This window comes from Macaca nemestrina, chromosome 6 (genome assembly GCF_043159975.1).
Source record: "Macaca nemestrina isolate mMacNem1 chromosome 6, mMacNem.hap1, whole genome shotgun sequence".
Lineage (NCBI taxonomy): Eukaryota > Metazoa > Chordata > Mammalia > Primates > Cercopithecidae > Macaca > Macaca nemestrina.
In genome coordinates this window covers 86190794-86213608 of record NC_092130.1, presented here as the reverse complement: position 1 = coordinate 86213608, position 22815 = coordinate 86190794, and the positions used below count along the sequence as shown (strand labels likewise).

The 22815-nt window shown below is 37.4% G+C and overlaps 1 protein-coding gene and 1 pseudogene across 16 annotated transcripts in view; both read right to left on the bottom strand.

Moving 5' to 3' along the window:
• The window catches only part of LOC105491971 (multiple C2 and transmembrane domain containing 1), a 598621-nt gene that overhangs the window by 431188 nt on the left and 144618 nt on the right, over positions 1-22815 (bottom strand). The gene's annotated exons all lie outside the window — the stretch shown is intronic.
• LOC139363828 (cytochrome c oxidase subunit 7C, mitochondrial-like) lies at positions 36-16861 on the bottom strand (annotated as a pseudogene).

Genomic DNA, 22815 nt, shown 5'->3' with positions numbered 1-22815 from the left:
TAATTACAGTGGGCTTTAGGCAAGATCAAGGCTTCAGGACTGACCCAGCACAGACATAGTGGTGGTGGCCACAGGGGTGCTTGTGTCACCCCACTCCCAGTTCCAGATGGCCCAGAACGGAGAAACTGTTTGGAGAAAGTAAGGAAAAAGAACAAGAGTTTTTGCCTGGTAATCCCGAGAATACTTCTGGATCTTATCCAAGACCATCAAGGAGGTACTTCTACAAGTCTTCAGGAACCACAGAATTACTGGACTTGGGGTGCCCACTTATGCAACTATGGCTTAGATCACAACACCCAAGTCCTTTCAAATAACTGAAAAGCCCTCCCAAGAAGCATGAGTATAAACAAGCCTAGACCGTGAAGACTATAGTAAATACTTAACTGTTCAATGCCCAGACACAGGAAAACATCCACAGGCATCAAGACCATTCGGGAAAACATAATCTCACCAAATGAACTAAATATAGCACCAGGGACCAATCCTGGAGAAACAGAGATACATGATCTTTCAGATAGAGAATTAAAAATAGCTGTCTTGAGGAAACTCAAAGCTTTTCAAGATAATACAAAGAAGGAATTCAGAATTCTATCAGATAAACTGAACAAAGAGATTAAAATAATTAAAAAGAATCAAGCAGAATTTCTGGAGTTGAAAAATGCAATTGGCATACTGAAGAATGCATCAGAGTCTTTTAATACCAGAATCGATCAAGCAGAAGAAAGAATAAATGAGTTTGCCGACAGGCTATTTGAAAATAGTCAGAGGAGACAAAAGATAAAAGAATAAAAAACAATAAAGCATGCCTACATTTTCTAGAAAATGGCATCAAAAAGGCAAATCTAAGAGTTATTGGCCTTAAAGATGAGGTCGAGAAAGAGATAGAGGTAGAAAGTTTATTCAAAGAGATAATAACAGAGAAATCCCCAAAGTTAGAGAAAGATAATATCTGAGTACAAGATTTTAGAATAACAAGCACATTTAACCTTAAGACTACTACCTCAAGGTATTTAATAAGCAAACTCCCAAAGATCATAGGTAAAGATTCTAAAAGTAGCAAGAGTAAAGAAACAAATAAAATAAAATGGAACTGTAATACATCTGGCATCAGACTTTTCAGTGCAAACCTCACAGACCAGAAGATAGTGGCATGATGTATTTAAAGTGCTGAAGGAAAAAAAAAAAAAACAACTTTTACTCTAGAATATGTCTAGAGTAAAAAACTTTTACTCTAGAGGAATATGTTTAGAGTAAAAAACTTCTGCTCTAGAAAAATGTCCTTTGAACATGAAGGAGAAATAAACACTTTCCTAGACAAATAAAAGCTGAGAGATTTCATCACACCAGATCTATCCTACCAAAAAAAAAAAAAAAAAAATGCTAAAGGGAGTACTTCAGTCAGAAAGAAAAAGACAATAAAAAGCAATAAGAAATCATCTGAAGGTATAAAACTCATTGGTAACAGTAATTGCACCAAAAAACACAGAATATTATAACACTATAACAGTGGTGTGTAAACTAATTATCTGAAGTAGAAAGATGAAATGATGAACCAATCAAAAATAATAGCTATGACAACTTTTCAACAGATAGACAATATAATAAGATATACAGAGAAACAACAAAAGGTTAAGAGTTGGAGGAACCAGTACCATACTGTTCTGGTTACCGTAGTCTTGTGGAATAGTTTAAAATTGGGTAGCATGATGCCTCCAGTTTTGTTCTTTTTGCTTAGGATTACCTTGGCTATTCGAGCTCTTTTTTGGTTTCATATAAGTTTTAAAATAGTTTTTAATTCTGTGAAGAATGCCAATGGTAGTTTAATGGGAATAGCATTAAATCTACAAATTACCTTGGGCAGGTATGGCCTTTTTCATAATATTGATTCTTCCTATCCATGGGCATGGAATGTTTTTCCATTTGTTTGTGTCCTCTCACGTTTTTTTGAGCACTGGTTTATAGTTCTCCTTGAAGAGGTCATTCACTTCCCTTGTTAGCTGTATTCCTAGGAATTTTATTCTCATTGTGACAATTGTGAATGGGAGTTCATTCATAACTTGGCTGTCTGTTTGCCTGTTGTTGCTGTATACAAATGCTTGTGATTTCTGCACATTGATTTTGTATACTGAGACTGTTGAAGTTACTTATCATCTTAAGAATCTTTTTGGGCTTAGATTATGGTGTTTTCTAGATAAAGTATGGAGAAAATTTTTCCAATCTGTCCACCTGACAAATGTCTAATATTCAGATTCTACAATAAACTTAATCAAATTTAGAAGAAAAAACAACCTCATTAAAAGGTGGGCAAAAAACATGAACAGCCATTTTTCAAAAGAAGACATTCACGCGGCCAACAAACATATGGGGGAAAAAAAGGCTCAACATCACTGATCATTAAAGAAATGCAAATCAAAACCACAATGAGATACTATTTCATGCCAGTCAGAATGGTGATTATTAAAAAGTCAAGAAACAACATGTTGGCAAAGTTGCAGAGAAATAGGAATGCTTTCACACTGTTGGTGGGAATGTAAATTAGTTCAACCATTGTAGAAGACCATGTGGCAATTCCTCAAAGATCTAGAACCAGAAATACCATTTGACCCAGCAATCCCATTACTGAGTATATACCCAAATGAATATAAATCATTCTATTATAAAGATACATGTACACACATGTTCATTGCAGCACTATTCACAATAGAAAAGACATGGAATAAACCCAAATGCCCATCAGTGATAGACTGGATAAAGAAAATGTGGTACCTATACACCATGCAATACTATGCAGCCATAAAAAGGAATGAGATCATGTTTTTTGCACAGACATGGATGGAGATGGAATCCATTATCCTTAGCAAGCTAACGCAGGAATAGAAAACCAAACACCACATGTTCTCACCTATAAATGGGAGCTGAACAATGAGAACACAAGGACACAGGGAGAAGAAAGGGGAACAATACACACAGGGGCCTGTTGAGGGGTGGGGTGGAGGGAGGGAGAGCATTAGGAAAAATAGTTAATGCATGTGGGCCTTAATAACCAGGTGATGCATTGATAGATGCACCAAACCACCATGGCACACATTTACCTATGTAACAAACCTGTACATCCTGCACGTATGCCCCAGAACTTAAAATAACAAAATAAATTTTTAAAAAGAGAGGTTAAAGTGTAGAGTTTTTATTAGTTTTCTTTTTGCTTATTTGTTTGTTTGTTTATGCAAGCAGTATTAAGTTCTTATCAGCTTAAAATAAAGGGTCATAAGACAGCATTTGCAAGGCTTATGGTAACCTCAAATCAAAAAACATAGAATGGATACACAAAAACGAAAAGTATAAAATTAAATCAAATGACCAGAAAAAAATCACCTTCACTGAAAGGAATACAGAAAGAAAACAAGAAAGAGAAGACCATAAAACAAACAGAAAACAAGTAACAAAATGACAGGAGTAAGTCCTTACTTATTAATAATAACATTGAATATAAATGGACAAAACTCTCCAATCAAAAGACATAGAGTGGCTGAATGGATTTTAAAAAACAAGACATAATGATCTGTTGCCTACAAGAAACACATTTCACCTATACACAGACTGAAAGTAAAGGGATGGAGAAAGATATTCCATACCAATGGGAACAAGAAAGAGCTAAAGTGGCTATACCTATATCAGACAAAGTAGATTTCAAGACAAAAACCATAAGGAGAGACAAAGAAAATCACTAGATAATGATAAAAGGGTCAATTCAGCATAAGATATAACAATTGTAAATATGCATGCACCAAACAGTGCAGCATCCTGATATATAAAGCAAATGCTATTAGAACGAAAGACAGACATAGACTCCAATAAAATAATAGCTGGAGATTTTAACATCCCACTTTTGTCATTGGACAGATCTTCCAGACAGAAAATCAACAAAGACACATTGAACTTAATCTGCACTACAGAACGCATGGACCTACTACGTATTTAGAGAACATTTTATCCAACAGCTGAACATTTTATCCAACATTATTTTCCACAGCACATGGATCATTTGCAAAGACAGATCATATGTTAGGTCAAAACACAAGTCTTAAAACAGTCAAGAAAATTGAAATAACATCAAGCAGCTTCCCTGACCACAATGGAATCAAACTAGAAATCAATAACAAGAGGGATTTGGGGAACTATGCAAACATACGGAAATTTAAAAATATACTCCTGAATAATCAGTGAGTCACTGAAGACATTAGAAAGAAAATGGAAAAATATATTGAAACAAATGATCATAGAAATGCAACCTACCAAAACCTGTGGGATACAGCAAAAGTAGTACTAAGAAGAAAGCTTATAATTATATGTGGCTACATCAAAAAATAAAAACTTTAAATAAGCCAGCTAACAATGCATCTTTAAAAGTTAGAAAAGCAAGAGCAAACCAAACCCAAAATTAGTAGAAGAAAAGAAATAATAAAGTTCAGAGCATAAATAAATAAATTTGAAACAAAGAAAACAAAAGAAAAGATCAAAAAGTGCAAAGTTGGTTTTCTGAAAAGATAAAGAAAATGGACAAACTTTTAGCCAGACTGAGAAAAAAATAGAGAAGACTCAAATAAATAAAATCAACAATGAAAAGGGACACATTATAACTAATACTGCAGAAATCCAAAGAATCATTAGTGGCTACTATAAGCAACTATCTGCAATAAATTGGAAAATCCAGAAGAAATGGATAAATTCCTACATGCATAAAACCTATTAAGACTGAACCATGAAGAAATCCAAAATCTGAATAATCCAACAACAAGTAAGGAGATGAAAGCCATAATAAAATGTCTCCCAGCTAAGAAAAGTCCAGGACTCAGTGGCTTCACTGCTGAATTTCATTAAACATTTAAAGAAGAACGAATATCAATCCTACTCAAATGATTCAGAAAAATAAAGGAGGAGGGAATACTTCCAAAGTCATTCTGCAAGGCCAGTGTTACCCTGATACCAAAATCAGACAAAGACACATAAAAAAGAAGAAAATGACAGGCCAATATCACTTATGAATATTGATCCAGAAATTCTCAACAAAATACCAGCAAACTGAATTCAACAGTACATTATGATGATCATTCATCATGACCAAGTGGGATTTATCCCATGGATGCAAGGAGGGTACTATATATGCAAATCAATCAATGGGATGCATCATACCAACAGAATGAAGAACAAAAACCATATAATCATTTCAACTGATGTTGAAAAAACATTTGATAAAATTCAACATCCCTTCATCACAAAAACTCTCAAAAAAATGGATATAGAAGACACATACCTCAACATAATAAAAGCCATATACAACAGGTCTATAAACAGTATAATACTGAATGGGGAAAAACTGAAAGCCTCTTCTCTAAGATTGGGAACATGACAAGGATGCTCATTTTCACTACTGTTATTCAACACAGTACCAGAAGTCCTAGCTGGAGCAGTCAGACCAGAGAAAGAAACAAGGGCATCCAAATTGGAAAGGAAGAAGTCAAATTATCCCTGTTTGCAGATGATATGATCTTAAATCTGGAAAAACCTAAAGACTTCCCCCAAAAACTATTAGAACTGATAAACAAATTCGATAAAGTTGCAGGAGACAAAATTAACAAACAAAAACCAGTAGCATTTCTGTATGCCAAAAGCAAACATCTGAAGAACAAATCAAGAATGTAATTCCATTTACAATAACCACAAATAAAATGAAATACCTAGGAATTAACTTGAAGCAGTGAAAGATCTGTACAGTGAAAACTATAAAGCATAGAATGCAAGAGAGAAAAGAAGACACACAAAAATGAAAGATATCCCATGGTCATGGATTGGAAGAATTAATATTGCTAAAATGTCCATACTAACCAAAGCAACCTATACATTTAATGTAATCCTTATCAAAATATCAATGACATTCTTCATAGAAATAGAAAAAAAAAATCCTAAAATTTAAATAGAACCAGAAAAGACCCAGAATAGTCAAAGTTATCCTAAACAAAAAGAACAAAACTGGAAGAACCATGTTACCTGACTTTATCTTACAGAACTACAGTAACATGGTACTGGCATAAAAAGAGACACATGGATCAGTGAAAGAGAATAGAGAACGCAGAGATTAATCCATACATCTATAGTGAATTCATTTTTGACAAAGGTGCCAAGAAGATATTCTGGAGAAAGGACAGCGTCTTCAGTAAATGGTGTGGGTCAAACTGGATATCCATATGCAAAAAAAGAAAGAAAAAGAAACTGTACTCCTATCTCTCACCATACATAAAAATCAAATCAAAATGAATTAAAAATTAAATCTAAGACCTCAAGCTATGAAATTACTAAAAGAAAACATTGAGAAAAGTCTCCAGGACACTGGACTGGGCAAAGATTTCTTGAGTAATACCCGACAAGTTCAGGCAATCAAACCATAAATGGACAAACTGGATCACATCAAACTGAAAAGCTTCTGAACAGCAAAGTAAGCAATCAACAAAGTGAAAAGACAACCCACAAAATGGGAAAAAAGATTTGCAAACTATCCATCTGACGAGTGGTTAATAACCAGAATATATAAGGAGCTCAAACGACTCTATAGGAAAAAAACTTATGATCTGAATTGAAAATAGGCAAAAGATCTGAATAAACATGTCTCAAAAGAAGATATAAAGATGGAAAACAGGTATATGAAATGGTGCTCAACATCATTGATCATCAGAGAAATGCAAATCAAAACAATGAGATATCATCTCATCCCAATTAAAATGGCTTATATCCAAAAGACAGGCAATAACAAATACTGGCAAGGATATAGAGAAAAGGAAACCCTCGCACACTCTGGGCGGGAATGTAAATTAGTACAACCACTATGGAGAATAGTCTGGAGGTTCCTCGATAAACTGAAAATAGAGCTACCATAGTATCCAACAATTCCACTCCTAGGTATACATCCAAAAGAACGGAATTCAGTATATTGAAGAGATATCTGCCTTTCCATGTGGATTACAGCACTATTCACAATAGCCAAGATTTGGAATCAATCTAAGTATCCATCAACAGATGAATAAAGAAAATGTGATACATATACACATAGAGTACTATTCAGCTATAAAATAATGAGTTCTTGTGATTTGCAACAACATAAATGGAACCGGAGGTCACTGGGTTAAGTGAAATAAGCCAGGCACAGAAAGACGAACTTCACATGTCCTCATTTATTTGTGGGCACTAAAAATTAAAATAAGTAGAAGGATGGTTGCCAGAGGCTGGGAAAGTTAGTGGGGAGATGAGAAGAAAGTGCAGATGGTTAATGGGTTCAAAAATACAGTTAGCATAAAACCTAGTATTTGATAGCACAACAGGGTGACTATAGTACATTTTTAACTGTACATTTTTAAATAACTCAAGGAGTATAATTAAATTGTTTTTAACACAAAGGAGAAATGCTTGAGGTGATGAATACCCCATTTACCCTGATCTGATTAATACACATTACATGCCTATATCAAAACATCTCTTGTAACTCATAAATATGTATCTACTATGTACCCACAAAAATTAAAAATAAAATCTGGCTAGCACAACTAAAAACAATGGGGGAACAGAATATAACATGTAAAGAGTCTGATTTTTCTTATCCACTGGATTAGGAAAAGAACAGCAAACAAGATTTATGAGCTCAGACTCATTGTAGGCCTCTCCTTAAATAAATGTCGCTGAGGATCCATAATGTGTACTTCAGAAAAGAAAATATTTTTCTTTTAAGAAATGACATGCACCCTGAGTTTTCCAAGAAAAACATCCACCTCTTTCCATGTGAAATGTTTGTCACTCCCTTTCACTGAAGATATTATTGGGCTTCTACAGGAGAGGTAGAATTTATCATTCAGCACAAGATATACACTTTGGGTTTCCAAGAAGGTATTTGGATTGTAACAAGCTCTGATTTTTTAAAACAAGCCCATGTATCAATGTACAAATAAGGGTTTTCTTAGACATTCTTGGATGTCTAAATGCCTAAAGAAGTGGTTCTTAAGGGTAACACATACACATTTAAGAGTAATATACTATTTGTATACCCCACCTGGAGCCTGAGAGATGCCACAAAGGCCCCAGCTGACTAAGACCTTTATCCATCCAGCAGTTATCTACTGTGGTGAAGCTTAGATCTCAGATAAACAAAGATTTAAGATGAATTTTTACTTCTCAATTTTCATCTAACTGCCTCTAGCTGACTGGCATACTCTACTTTGGAAAGTTTTCAGATTTGAACCATAGGTGGGTGTGGTGGATAAAGACGAGCGAGCTGACAGATTTGTGTGGGAAAGCACATGCTATCTGTCAGACTATCTTTATAAAATGGAAAAAGGCACTTTATAAATGAGAAAATCTGGCTCAAAAAGTATATGGATTAAACACATAAATCTCTTACTGGTTTTGTTTCTCTGGAGAACCTTGACTAATACAGATGTCTGTTAGATGTTAGGTTCTGAAATGTAGTACTTGCTTGTTTGAATATGAGTAAGATTCCAGAACTCCATTCTGATCTGTTATCTCATTAAAATGACCCTGAAGTACAGTAGTCCTTCTCCTTTTCATCACTGGCATTTATGAAGCATATACTGGGGGTAAAGTCCTATCCTAGCCTTTACAGGAAAGCAAAAGCATAATTCCTATGTTTGTAGAACTTATACTCTATATTACTTCCCTCAAATATATGATCCCACTCTGTAAGGTTCTGTCATGGCTAAACCACTTAGTCCAAATTATTCACTAGGAATATAAAAAGTGGTTGGAGACCTCAAAGATATTTATCTCAATATTTTCCTTCTCTTCTTATATTACCTGAGGACTTTCATCTTCTGCACACCTTTTTATTTTGTTTTGTTAGAATTGAAAAGTACTTTTATCTGGACATCAAAGCTATCACTTCACCAAGAACAGGTTATAGCTAAATCATAACATCTCTCTTTGAATATCCTTCAGTAGTGATCAGAGATCAAGAATAAAGTGCAATGAACTTTTATTCTTAAACGGCAAAACATTTTAAGGGTCAAGGATTTTTTCAATACTGATACTACACACACTGAAAATTTGGATGTGTTATGTTTTGTGCAGAAGGGAAAGGAGTAATACCCATCAATTATTAGAAAGTCCATTGTGCAACTCTTGACTGTTGTATCTTCCAACCTAATCATTTGTTTAATTGATGTTAGTTACAGTTTTTTTTTTCATGTCATAAGTTTATTGACAAACATATCTAGTATGCCATGAGTTAGAGTTTGATCCATTTCCAGAGGCTGTATCTCTTAAAATGCTCTTCATATCTGTTAAATGGACGAACTGAAACATCCTTATGATTTAAGCAGTTGGTGTCTTACTATAAGGAAGGGTGCAGCAAATGCAGATCCAAAGTACAAACACAACTAGTAACGCCCACTTGTTTTCCACTGAAAATGGCAATTCTTTCCAGGGGCCTCCTCATAGTGGCTCCTACGACCACAGAGGTTGTGAACCTCCGGATGCCGTGGCCCAACATAGCGCTGCTGGAAGCTCTGCGAAAGGCGCAGAGACCGAGGACGGATGAAATGGCGGCATCTCCGATGTTAGTTACATTTTTAAGGTGCTTAAATGATTCAAGTATATATTTGTTAACTTCCAAGTGGATCATCTGTCTGGTTTGAGTTTTGTTGGAACAATTTTAAACATACTATCTATTATAATGAGGACAGAGCAACAATATGATCACCATCTAATGTCTGCTGTTAGCTAATTGACCTTAGCCGCCACCTGAATCTCCATGCCTTTTCTCCTGATGACTCTTCTACCTGGAATCTGCTAGCCCCAACCTTCCCCTGGCAGTCTCCTTGTTGCTGAGACGTCAGCTCAAATGTTGCCAATTTAGCAAGACTTTCTCTGGCCAATCTAAGTATTCTCCATCCCCACACAAAGACACTCTATGAAATAAGTGTCTTATTTTACTCCTAACACTCTTTACTACCTGATTCTTTTTCATTTTATTTATTTGTTGTATTTTTTTTAAGGAAATGATAACCTTATGAGTACAGATATTGTGCCTTATTGACTGGTGTATCCCAAGTGTTTGAAATGGCATTTGGAACACAGTAAATGCACAATCAGGGAATAAATGAATGAAATCATATACATAAACTATATGTTTTGAAATACAACTTATCATGTCTGAAAAAGCCAATTCAATTCACTCGTTTTTCATTGACTTAATTTGTACATATCAAATGTTTAATTATCCGAGAAAATCTTCTTCAACTTCTCTCCAAATTACTCCAAAACTGCAAGCATCGTATGCAGAGTTATTCTACAAAAAATCCTTATAAAAATCTAACACAAAGCTATGAAGAAAGATAACATCATATTAAACGTTCTTTTGTGCCTTTTTGTTTTTTTTAACATAATTTCAGTAAAGAACAGAGCTGACCTATGCAATAAATTGGTTTTTTGTTTGGCTTTAAATTTCTACCACATGCTAGAGCTAGCGGGGGAGAAAAGGGAGTGAGAAGATACTCAGATGAAACGAACAGAATCTCTTACCACCAGGCCTGCACAGTTGAATGAGAGGGTCAACAGAGAAATCAGTTACCTCTATGTTTAATGCCATCAGAGGTAGGCTGAAGACCCCAGCTGCAGACAATTTCTGTGTTCCTCCCACTTATTGATTAGTATCAATAATGATGAAGGTACAATAGTTCTATCTGAGAGCTACTTGTGTTTAACTTGGCTCATATTAAAGAAATGAAGGCAAGTCATAAATAAAAGCCACAAAGAACATTCAGAAAGCCATGCATGCATTTATTTTTAACTTTCATGTACCTAATGGTCTGTTTAAAGGAAAACTCTACCTCAATGAAAAACATAGGTCCACAAACATTCCCAAATATAATTTCCAAAATCAGTTTTTTAGACGTATAAACACCCTCTGCGCGCACACATATGCATCTTCTTATACTTAATGACAGACTTGATACTCTAGAACTTTGAAATTTTGATATTTGTGTGTCATTATTTTATCGCACTTTGACAAGCTGAAGCAGGTAAGTTCTGGGATTATGCTATACTACATCTGCAAGGTACATTTTCATATATAGAGGTGACTGTTTACACTTTTGGTTAATATACAGAATGTGAAGCATCTAAGGGCTTTTTTTCTCAATAAATGGCAAATCCTTTTAATAAATTCAATGTGCCCACCTCATTTAATTTTTGAAAATGCCTCTAGTGAGAAAAAATATGTAATATAAAAGCAAATCTATTTTCTCTACTTTAGAAATCAATGGAAACCACAAATTTTAAAATAATCATGTTTCATTATGTATGATTTTTCTTTAACGATTCCCTTGAGCTCTCCATGTTACTGAAGGAAGTCAAAGCAGCAGGTTGAGCTACCTTTTTAGGAGTGATTTTTCATGAGAGAGCAATGCAAGTAAGAACATCATCCTTTTTGATGATTTCAGAAATATAGCAGGCAAATTCCTCATCTAGCCTTCAATAAATATTAATGCCATTTGGATGGTGAATAAAATATTCTTGAAGGGTCTGTGACCAGATAAACCAGTATTAGATCTAAAAAGTGGTTTTACCCATTGATATCTAGCCATCAAATGAAAAGAAAAAAGACTTTTACTTATTCATCTGTTCATTCCACCAGTATTTTGGGGGTATCCATTGAATCACAAGCAGAAAGTGCTCTTCAGTGGGATACTCAGGGTTGACATTCTACAACTAAGGCACAGGGACACTGACACAGGGCAGACCTGCAACAGTGCCAGGGCAGATTCTGGGGGCTATTTAGTCCTTCTGCTGCTGGAGAATGAGGAAATCTGGGGAGCCCTGGGTAGGTTCAGGGCAGTGGAGGTGGTGGTGCAGTCTTGGGCAACTTGGAAGAGCATCTATTTGCCAAGGAGTGAGGAAGTACTTCAACATTCTAACAACCCACTGAGTCATTAAGGAGCACAGAGGAGGTGTACTGACCCCAGACTGCGGGCCTGTGAATGTAGGGGTCAGTGTCCAGGTAAAAGAACCAGGGAAGGAAGCTCCTAAAACATCAAATGAGAGTGAGTGGTCAGCAGATGACTCCAACCGCTACTTATCCTTCAACTTTTTACCTTTACAGTCAAAAGTGACCTCCAAAAACCTCAAATTGAAAATAACCCAGACTGGGCCTACAAGCAGATGTATATGATTTAACTGCAAAGATTGAGGCATAATGTCTGAGGGGGACTGGAGCTATAAAGTGCTGGTGTAATCTGAATGGGAGGCAGGGAGGAGAGAAAGACAAGGCTGGAGAGCTGGGCAGTGACCGGATGGTAGGTGCTCTTCCGCACCTTGTTACAGAGGGCTTGGGCTCCAACAAGTTATACTAGAAAGCCATGGGAGTGCTTAAAACAGGAAAATGACATGCCTAGATAAGTATTTTCGACAGTTCACTCTGGCTTCTATGCAGGGGTTGGCTTGAGGAGCAAAATGGTAAAGGTTAGAAGGCTAAACAGGAGGAAGTGTAATCAGTAGTGAATACCCTGCACTTCTCTACAGCTCCATGGCAAGGTCCATGACCATGATCAAAGCTAGTTATGGTGGCCCAAACCACAAGAAGAGATGAGAACTTTGGAAAATAATCTAGCAGTTCTTCAAAGTATCTGTCAATGACTAGATGTAGAATTACCATATGGCCCAGCAATTTTACTCTAAAGTATATGCGCAAGAGAAATAAAAAAATATGTACACACAAAACTGTACATGAACATTCACTTTAGCATTATGTGTAACAGTCAAAAAGTGGATCAACTCAAATGTCCATCAACTGATGAATGGGTAAGCAGAATGTGGTACACATGTACATGGGAATATTTAGTCATAAAAGAAATGAAGTACTGATACATGCTACAACATAAATGAACCTTAAAAATATGGTGCTAAGTGAAACAAGCCAGTCACAAAGGGCCACGTATTGTATTTCATTTGTATGAAATATTCAGAATAGGCAAATCTATGGAGACAGAAAGTGGATTAGTGGTTGCTTATGACTGAGGGAGGGGAGGAAGGATGGAGAGATTGGGGGTGATAACTAAGGGGCACAGGATTTCTTCTCGGGTGAATGAAAACATTCTAATGTGGACTGTGTGATCGATGCTCAACTCTGTGAATATACCAAAAGGCAATGAATTATATCCTTCCAACGAATGAATTGAACAGTATGTGAATTATATCTCAACAAAGCTGTTTACAAAAACGTGTGTATGAGAGCCCTTTCAACAATAACAAAAACAACAACAATGTAAAGTGGCCCTACAGTGGCAACCTGGGGAATACCAACATTTCAGCAGCAAGAGGAATGAGAAATGCCCCAAAAGAGACAAAGGAGAAAAATAACTGGAAAAGTTTGGGAATGAAGAGAGCTAAGGGAGCAAAAGATGCCTAAATATACAATGTCTCAGGTTTTATTGGGAAAATGAAATTATATCAATACTTATGAAATAGTAAGGAAACCAAAGTATCCAGTTTCTTCAAAAGATCAAAGAAAGACTCTTTACTAAACTTCATGTAAGGTTAAAGTAAATACTAGCTCAAGAACATCTCACAGGAGAGGGATAGCAGTGGGGGCAAAAATCAAGTTATTGGATTTTTATTTTCCAGTGCTTCTTTATCTGAAGCAAGTTTTATCAATTTTATCAAGTGCACCGGATAAATGTAACTCAAAAAACGATCTGACTGAAGTGTGTTCTCCTAGATGGTTCATCACACTTGGTCTTCATTTAGCCTCTGTCAAGAGTAGTTACGTAACCTGTGAAATAAAGGGCATGTAGCAGAGCAGGGCTCCACAGTATTTTTGTGAGTGTGTTGGTTAATTTTCTGTGTCAACTTGACAGGGCTAAGGGAGGCCCAAACAGATGGTAAAACATTACTCCTGAGTATGTCTGTGAGTATATTTCTAGAAGAGATTAGCATTTAAATCAGTAAACTGAGTACAGAAGATCAATGTAGACAGATTTATTCAATCCTTGAGGGCTCAGAGACAACAAAAAGGCAGAGCATGGGCACATTTTCTTTCTTTCCTTTTCTTTTCTTTTTTTTTTTTTTTGTTTGTTTTGTTTTGTTTTGTTTTTTGAGACAGTCTGGCTCTGTCACCCAGGCTGGAGTACAGTGGCATGATCTAGGCTCACTGCAACCTCCACCTCCTGGGTTCAAGCAATTCTTCCTGCCTCAGCTTCCCGAGTAGCTGGGATTACAGGCACCTGCCACCACACCTGGCTAATTTACGTATTTTTAGTAGAGGCAGGGTTTCGCCATGTTGGCCAGGCTGGTCTCAAACTCCTGACCTCAGGTGATCCACCTGCCTCAGCCTCCCAATGTACTAAGATCACAGGTGTGAGCCACCCGGCCCAGCCAGAGGATGGGGAGATTTTCTGTCTCTCTCCTTGAATTGGAACATCCATCTTCTCCTGTCCTTGGACGTCAGTACTTCTGCTTTTCAGACCTTTGAACTCCAGATTTACACCAGTACCACACCCGTGCTCCCCAGCTTCTCGGACATTAGAACTAGGACTGAATTATACCACTGACTTTCCTGGCTCTCTGGCCTGCAGACAACAGATCACAGGACTTCTCAGCTTCCATAATGAGGAACCAATTCCCATAATAAACTCCTATTACATATCTATGTAAATCCTATTGATTCTGTTGAAGAAGCCTGATTAATACAGTAAGAAAAATGTGTCTCTGATCTCCCACCTCCTGGAATCTTTGGGGTAAATGAAGTGGGATGGGGTTCTGATGGGTAAGTTCATAAGCAAAGCACTAGTGCTTCATTTCCACTGAGAAAAGACACAAAATGGGGAGTGAGAGAGACAGGTAGCAGCAACAACTGGCTTGTATGTACGCTGGGGTAAAGTTTTAAATTATTTTGGTAGCTAACAACCAGTAAGATATGGATCCCAGACCCAGCTTATTTTTCAGTGTATTGGTTTGCTAAGGCTGCTGTAACAAAATGTCACAGCATGGGTGGCTTGAACAGAGATGCATTTTCTCACAATCCTGGAAGCTAGAAGTCCAAGATCAAAGTGTTGGCAGGGTTGGTTTCTTCTGAGGCCTCTCTCCTTGGCTTGTTGATGGCTGTCTTCTCCCTGTGTCCCTTGTGTGTCTGTGGCCAAATTTCTTCCTCTTAGAAGGATCCCAGTCATATGGGATTATCACCCACCCTAATGATTTCATTTCAGTTTAATTACCCTTTTAAAGTTGTTATTTTCAAATACAGTCACATTCTGAAGTGTTGGGGGTTAGGACTTCAACATATGAATTTTTAGGAATGGGGACACAATTGGCTAGGTGCAAGGAATTAGAATTTCAGGGTAAGAATTATTCAATCAATAAATTATTTTACTGTCTTTACGTTTGTTTGAGGAAAACTCCAGGACATGTTTTGGTTTTGTTTTGTTTTAACAAAGTTAATCTAACCCATGCTTAAAAATTAGGTGGTTCACAATATTCAATCCATTCTGAGAACTGCTGGTGGCCAATGTTGCTGTCAATCATTTCCCTTTGCCCCACTGAGATACTCTCAGGCTCTTTGATGGTAACAGAGGAACAAATAGAGTGCTTTTCCAGATCTCAGTGTTGTCAGAGTTGCCTTTGACAACAAGGAAGGAAACCTTGCCTTTCTTGCACTACTTGTGCATAACTCTCAACTCTGAGGCACTGCAAGCAGGAGCAAGAGAGAAACATCAAGGCTGAGCATGGGAGAAACACAATTGTTAATAAAGCCAGGCTGAGCCCCTGAAAATGCAAAGCAAGGAGACTGGGCTTGATTTTAATAGACCTGATTCTGTTCATGTGGCTAGATTTTGTTGCTGAGGACTTTTCCTTTCCTCACTGGATCAAAAGATTGTGAGAGTTAAAAATATAACTCAAGAGTTAAAACTATTTAGTTTACAAGGCTGCGATCATGGAATGAAAAAGAGGGGCCAGGTTTTGGTTTTATGATGTTAGGTGCATTTTATGATGTTAGGTGTACCAAGTCTGGTGCATTCCTTATCATCTTTACTCTGATCTATTTTTTTTTCTTTTTTGTCATTGTAGTTATACTTCTTTTTTTTTTTTTTTTTTTTTGAGACGGAGTCTTGCTCTGTCGCCCAGGCTGGAGTGCAGTGGCCCAATCTCGGCTCACTGCAAGCTCTGCCTCCGGGGTTCACGCCATTCTCCTGCCTCAGCCTCCCAAGTAGCTAGGACTATAGGCGCCCACCACCGTGCATGGTTAATTTTTTGTATTTTTAGTAGAGACAGGGTTTCACCGTGGTCTTGATCTCCTGACCTCATGATCCACCTGCCTCAGCCTCCAACAGTGCTGGGATTAGAGGTGTGAGCCACCACGCCCAGCCCATTGTTGTTATACTTCTAACATAATTTATGATTTCTTTACTTATTTCATTTACTCTTTATCTCTCTACACGATACTAAAATGTAAATCCCTCTAGGACAGGGATCTCTGTTTCATTCCTTGATCTATCCCAAGCACCTAAAATAGAACTGGTCCCAGAGAAGTCATTGAATAAAGGCTGGTTGAATTAATGAATAAATATATCTCATTAAATGAAGCAAACTGATTTTTTAAAACATGCATTCCAAAATTCTAATTACTTAAGTGTGTTGTCCCTTGAAATTGTCACCTTGGGGACTCTATGCTTATTCCAATGATGCTATTACTCAAAAACACTTAGACTCTTTAAAGCCCCAGTTTATGAGCCACACAAGAAATTAGTCTTATTACCTTATATAGTTTACTCTTCACGATAACCATCATTTTTCAATGTGATTATCTATTTTATCTATTTTCTTTATTGAAATTTGTCCTTTTAGTTCTTCTCTCAAGTCAAACCCATCCTGAAAGGATGAAGATTTATGATGATTCCGTAGAGAATTAACAACAGCAAAAATCTCTCATTACACAGTCACCGGAATTGACGGGGAGGCCCAGTAACATGCTATAATATCTCTTGCTTCTCAAGAGGAATTTGGATAATCACATTTGACGGTGTTTTGTTTTGCCAGCACTTGCTGATTTAATTAATTTTTAAAATGAAGTGCCACTGGTATAGTTAGGACACTCAGCACAACAGGAGGCAAAGCCATGAAAAATCAGCAAAGTGACACTTCTTTGTATTTCATAGAGTTATCTTTTACAAACAACTATTTTTTTTCCAATACAGAAATATTAAGTGCTAAATGGAGAAAACCTGGAAAATGCATAAAACAACAGAGAAGTATTCTGATAGAATTCCCATATGCAGAAATGAGTGTATGGAAGGCTGGATGGCTGCAGCTTCATCTCAGGCACACTCGCCTTCTTACAGATCCCTGACTGGTCGGCTCTGCAGTCCTGCGACCTCAGCACTTTGGCAAATCGCTCTATCCTCTGCCAGGTGTGCTGTCCCCCCACTGTCCCTCCTTTTACCTGGTAGCACTATCTCACCAAGGAGATCCCAGCTTACACTGTTTCCTCAGGAGAGCCTTCTCTCACTATTGGGAAGAAGTCTCGTGAGTTTTGGCTTTGTAGTATGTATCACAGTGGGTGGTTATATATTGGGTGACTACTTGATTCATACGTGTCTCTTTACTAATCTATGTAAAATGAGGGCAGGGATCATGGATGTTTTGGTCACCATAGTCCCTCAATTTCCTCATGCTGACCCCTCGCTCAATAAGTACATTCCTCCATTCTGCACTCATGTCTCAAGTGCTAATCACTTGTTAGAACCAGGTTAGGAGCTAGATTCTGACCAAGCTCTTTCATTAACCTGAAGAACTCATCAAAAATCATCATACCTAGGTACCCGGTCCCTTTAAGAAAGCCCTGAGGTGATTTAAGATTTGATCTTAAAGTATGTTCATTCTTAAGCTTTTTATGGAAGACAATATAAAAATGTCCATTAGAAAAATATTGGTATAATTTTTGTAAAACCATATAGTAGCTCTTCTTTATCTACATGGGATATGTTTCAAGACCCCCACTGGATGCCTGAAACCATGGATAGCACTGAATGCTACATATATTATGTTCTTTCCGATACAAAGGTATCTATCATAAACTTTAATTTATAAATTAAGAAATCAACAATAACTAATAATAAAATGGAGCTATAACAATAAACTGTAATAAGGCCGGGAACAGTGGCTCATGCCTGTAATCCCAGCACTATGGGAGGCAGAGATGGGCGGATCATGAGGTCAGGAGTTCGAGACCAGCCTGGCCAACATGGTGAAACCCCGTCTCTACTAAAAATACAAAAAATTAGCTGGGTGTGGTGGCAGGTGCCTATAGTCCCAGCTACTCGGGAGGCTGAGGCAGGAGAATTGCTTGAACCCAGGAGGCAGAGGTTGCAATGAGACGAGATCGCGCCATTGCACTCCAGCCTGGGTAACAGAGCGAGACTCCATCTCAAAAAATAAATAAAAATAAATAAAACAATATACTGTAATAAATATTATGTGAATGTAGTCTCTCCTAAAATATCTTACTGTACTGTACTCACATATTTTTGAACTCTGGTTAAGCATGGGTGACTGAAACTGGAAAGTGAAGCTACAGAGAAGTAGGGACCACTGTCATAAAAAACCTATTGTCTGGAATTAAGGTCCATGTAGTAAGTTTCTTCTATGGAAAGAAAAAAGGTTTGTTCTTCAGAATAACTTTTCTGCTTCCTACTTGAATAAGAACTGTAAAAACCCCAAATTTTCCCTTTTTCTTGGCTATCAAGAAGGTTGGACCAAAGTTGACCTCCTTATCCTAATAATTAGTGTATCCTTGGCATGTACTTTTCATCTGTGTGTCTGATCTTCTGAACTGATTCTTGTTCTACGTTTAATTACCTTGGATCTTCATGTTTTAACAGCATAGGATGCTTCAAATCTACTCTATAAATAGGTGAGATTGGAAACAATTAGTAAATATTTATCAGATCATTATTTTTCCAGTGTTGTGTTTTAATCAGTGTAGTAAGTTTATGCTTTTTTGTTTGTTTGTTTGTTTTTGTTTGTTTGTTTGTTTGAGATGGAGTCTTGCTCCATCGCCCAGGCTGAGGCTGGAGTGCAGTGGTGCAATCTCGGTTCACTGCAAGCTCTGCCTCCCAGGTTCATGCCATTCTCCTGCCTCAGCCTCCCAAGTAGACTACAGGCACCTGTCACTACGCCCAGCTAATTTTTTGTATTTTAGTAGAGACCGGGTTTCATTGTGTTAGCCAGGATGGCCTTGATCTCCTGACCTCGTGATCCACCCGCCTTGGCCTCTCAGAGTGCTGGGATTACAGCCGTGAGCCACCATGCCCAGCCAGTTTATGCTTTTTGAAACTCTATTTTTCATGATATATTGAGTTATTAAATATGATTCCACTAAAAGAATTTGAATATTTTATCTGGCCCAAATTCTGATATAGATACAAATGTTCACACATTATAGGCAAGATTACATATAAAAGAATGGCATACAATGTATCAGTACTGCTGTGGAACAAACCATTCCAGCTTAGTGGTTTAAAACAACAATCACCATATTAACTCAAGAATTCAGTGGGTTGGCAATTTGTGGTGGATTCAGCCAGTCAGTTCTTCTGCTGATTCACTCACTCAAGCAGCTGCAGTTCTTTGGCTTTTCAGGTGGGGCAGGACGGCCTAGGAAGGCCTCACTCCTTTATGTTGGTGCTGGTTATCATCTTGGCAACAGGTCTCCAGCAGGCTAGCCAGGGCTTCTTTGCACAAAAGCTGGGTTCCAAAAGCAGCAAGAGAAACAGAGCTCCTGTGCTAAAGTGCCCTTGAAGGCTCTGCTTGCAACACTTTGCTAATATCCTATTGGTCAAAGGAAATCACATGGCCAAGCTCAGAGTCAGAGTGGGTCAATGATACAGGTAGGTTTGATTAATTGGAAGCTATTACCGTAATAATTTACTACAGAGGATAATAAATTAATTAAAATAATCTTTCTTTTCAGTTTTCAAAATACAATTGAAGGTACTGCTTTTGACCAAATAATAGTCTCTGGAAAGCAACTGTGGTTTATTACAACGTCTAAGTTCCATTGCTCATCAAGGATCTCGATTCACTGTTGCCTGATGGCCAAAAAAAAAAAAAAAGAAAATTCCTTTCTCCAGATCAGAAAAAAAAGGTCAGATTCAGATACTGAGGTATGTGAAAATCAGTATTTCACTAGATCAGGCATGGTTCCAATACCAGTATAAAGAAACAAATCTGAAAGAAAAGAAATTATGTTTGCAAAACAAATATGGAGACGGTTTCTATAACTCTGGAAAAACATAGTAGATAATAAGAATACATATTCTCAACTTTTCAGTCAGGGACCATAAATATCAACAAATCACAAAGAAAGAATGAAAAATATACACTATGGTGGTGAACTGAGAATATTAATAACTATGACTTATTGTTTATAACCTGAATCCAAACAGTTCTATAAAATAAACAAGTTTTCAAGTTGAATGAAATATCATTAGCTTTAGTGCGATGGTTAATACCAAGTGTCAACTTGATTGGATTGAAGGATGCAAAGTATTGTTCCCAGATGTTTCTGTGAGGGTATTGCCAAAGGAGATTAACATTTGAGTCAGTGGGCTGGGGAAGGGAGACCCACCCTTTATCTGGTGGGCACAATCTAATCAGCTGCCAGGGAATACAAAGCAGGCAGAAAAACGTGAAAAAGCAAGACCGGCCTAGCCTCCCAGCCTACATCTTTCTCCCGTGCTGGATACTTCCTGCCCTCAAACATCAGACTCCAAGTTCTTCAGTTTTGAGACTCAGACTGGCTCGCCATGCTCCTCAAGCTTGCAGACAACATTGTGTTTGTGTAAGTTAACACTTAATAAACTCTCCTTTATATATATGCATCTATCCTATTAGTTCTGTCGCTCTAGGGAACCCTGACTAATACAGCAAGCATAATGGTATTTTGGTTCAATAAAATGAAAACAACTACAGTAAAAACCAATTTATTGTTCCAAATCACTTCATTAAACATTACGCATTTAGGAGAATCACAAGCAAATGTATTGAGAGCTAACTGGCATCCACTTGGAAGCTTACAATTAGAGTGAATTTCAATATAATTGAAGTAAGTTTTAAAATCTGTCCCTAAACTACTTTATTATCCTCATCTCCTGCATAGCATCAGTCTTCTACCTTCCAAGAACATTTAAGCACTTGCTTCCTCCTCATGTACATGTCTTGGTAATCATTATTTCTAAGCTTTGGTATCCCTTCTCCCTCTCCTCAACCTTATCCACTGGTTTTATTTCTGAAGACCCAATGAAATATCACTCCTCTGGGAATCCTTCCCTAACATCCACAAGAAGAAATAACTTGCTCCTGTGTACTCGCCCACAACATTTTACTTCCTTTGTCTTCCCAGACAATTCTTGTTATCCTCTGGGCTGATCTCTTAAGTAAGTGGCTCTATCTGTTCAGGAAGGGTTCAGGTTTGGTACCTCTGATTTATGATGAGATGTTAAGTTAAGCTATCTGCTCAACTTCGTAAAAGACGAATTGGGACGAAGAGGGAGACGAGAAGGAAGATGAAAAATGGGAATCTGGAGACAGAGATGAAGTGGCAAGGAAAGTTGAAGACAGGGAAAAATCAAGGGAGAGGGAAGTGGGGAAGGGAGGAAATCTTTGAGGAAGGAAGTCAAGAAGAGAAAAGAGTGAGAGAAGACGCTCTAGCTCACAACAGAGTTTACAATGTGTCCGACTCTTATGTTATCTTTTTAAATCTTTACAATAATTTTATATGTAAATACTATTAGTATCCCTATTTTACAGATGAAGAAACTGAGACAAGGAGATTTGTGTACCTGGTCCAGAATCTCACAATTAGGAAGAGGCACAGCAAGAGCACTAACAGAGGTCTAGATGCCTTCAAGGCAGAGCAATAGTCACTACATCTTCCTGCCTCACATTGATCTGCCTTTCAGTCAACAAAGAGTAACTTCAGACTCTTGCTTGGAACTATTTCCTGATCAATTTCATCAAGACCACAATGGAGAAAAAATATATTTTGTAAAGGTTATTTGTGAAGTATATCCCACCCACTCATCTAGGCAGCCCAGGTTTAAAACCTCAACAATGAAAAGAATTACTAAGGTAAGTATTTGACTTACTCATTTTCAGCGTACAGCAGAAATTCTTTCCTGAATTCCTTCAGTGTGATGCCCCCTGCTTACCCTCAGAGATGTTATAAGCAACAGTCTTATGAAATCTTGTGCTGTATTTGTTGCTGGCTTGTAGCTTAGGACCTACAGCCTGACTAGAAGAGGCAGGAAGCTTGCTCCGGGAGGAGTATAACCTAATGGTGAAGACGATAGACGCCCCAATTGTTCAAGTACTGCTTCCAGTTGTTACTATATATTACGTAAAGTTTATTGGGTTCTCCAAGCCTCAGCATTGTCATCAATAACATGATAGTCCCTGGCTCACAGAGTTGCTGTTAAGATTAATGAGAGAATACTTGTAAAACACTTTGTACCATGCCTAGCACATAGTAAGTGCTCAATACATATGATCATCGAACAGTATCCCCCAAAACTAAAGCTGCATGCAATATCTTTCAGGTCTAGATTCTAGCAAAGACTTTGCCTCTCTTAAAGAGTTGACATCTTCTTATTTGCACGGACATTCAACTTCTCTTTTAGCTTTGGCCACCGCTAAGATCAAAGACAAAATTTCACCTCAACTTTGGCACATTTGCGGAATTCTATCGCTTGTGGATCTCTAGTCTAACAT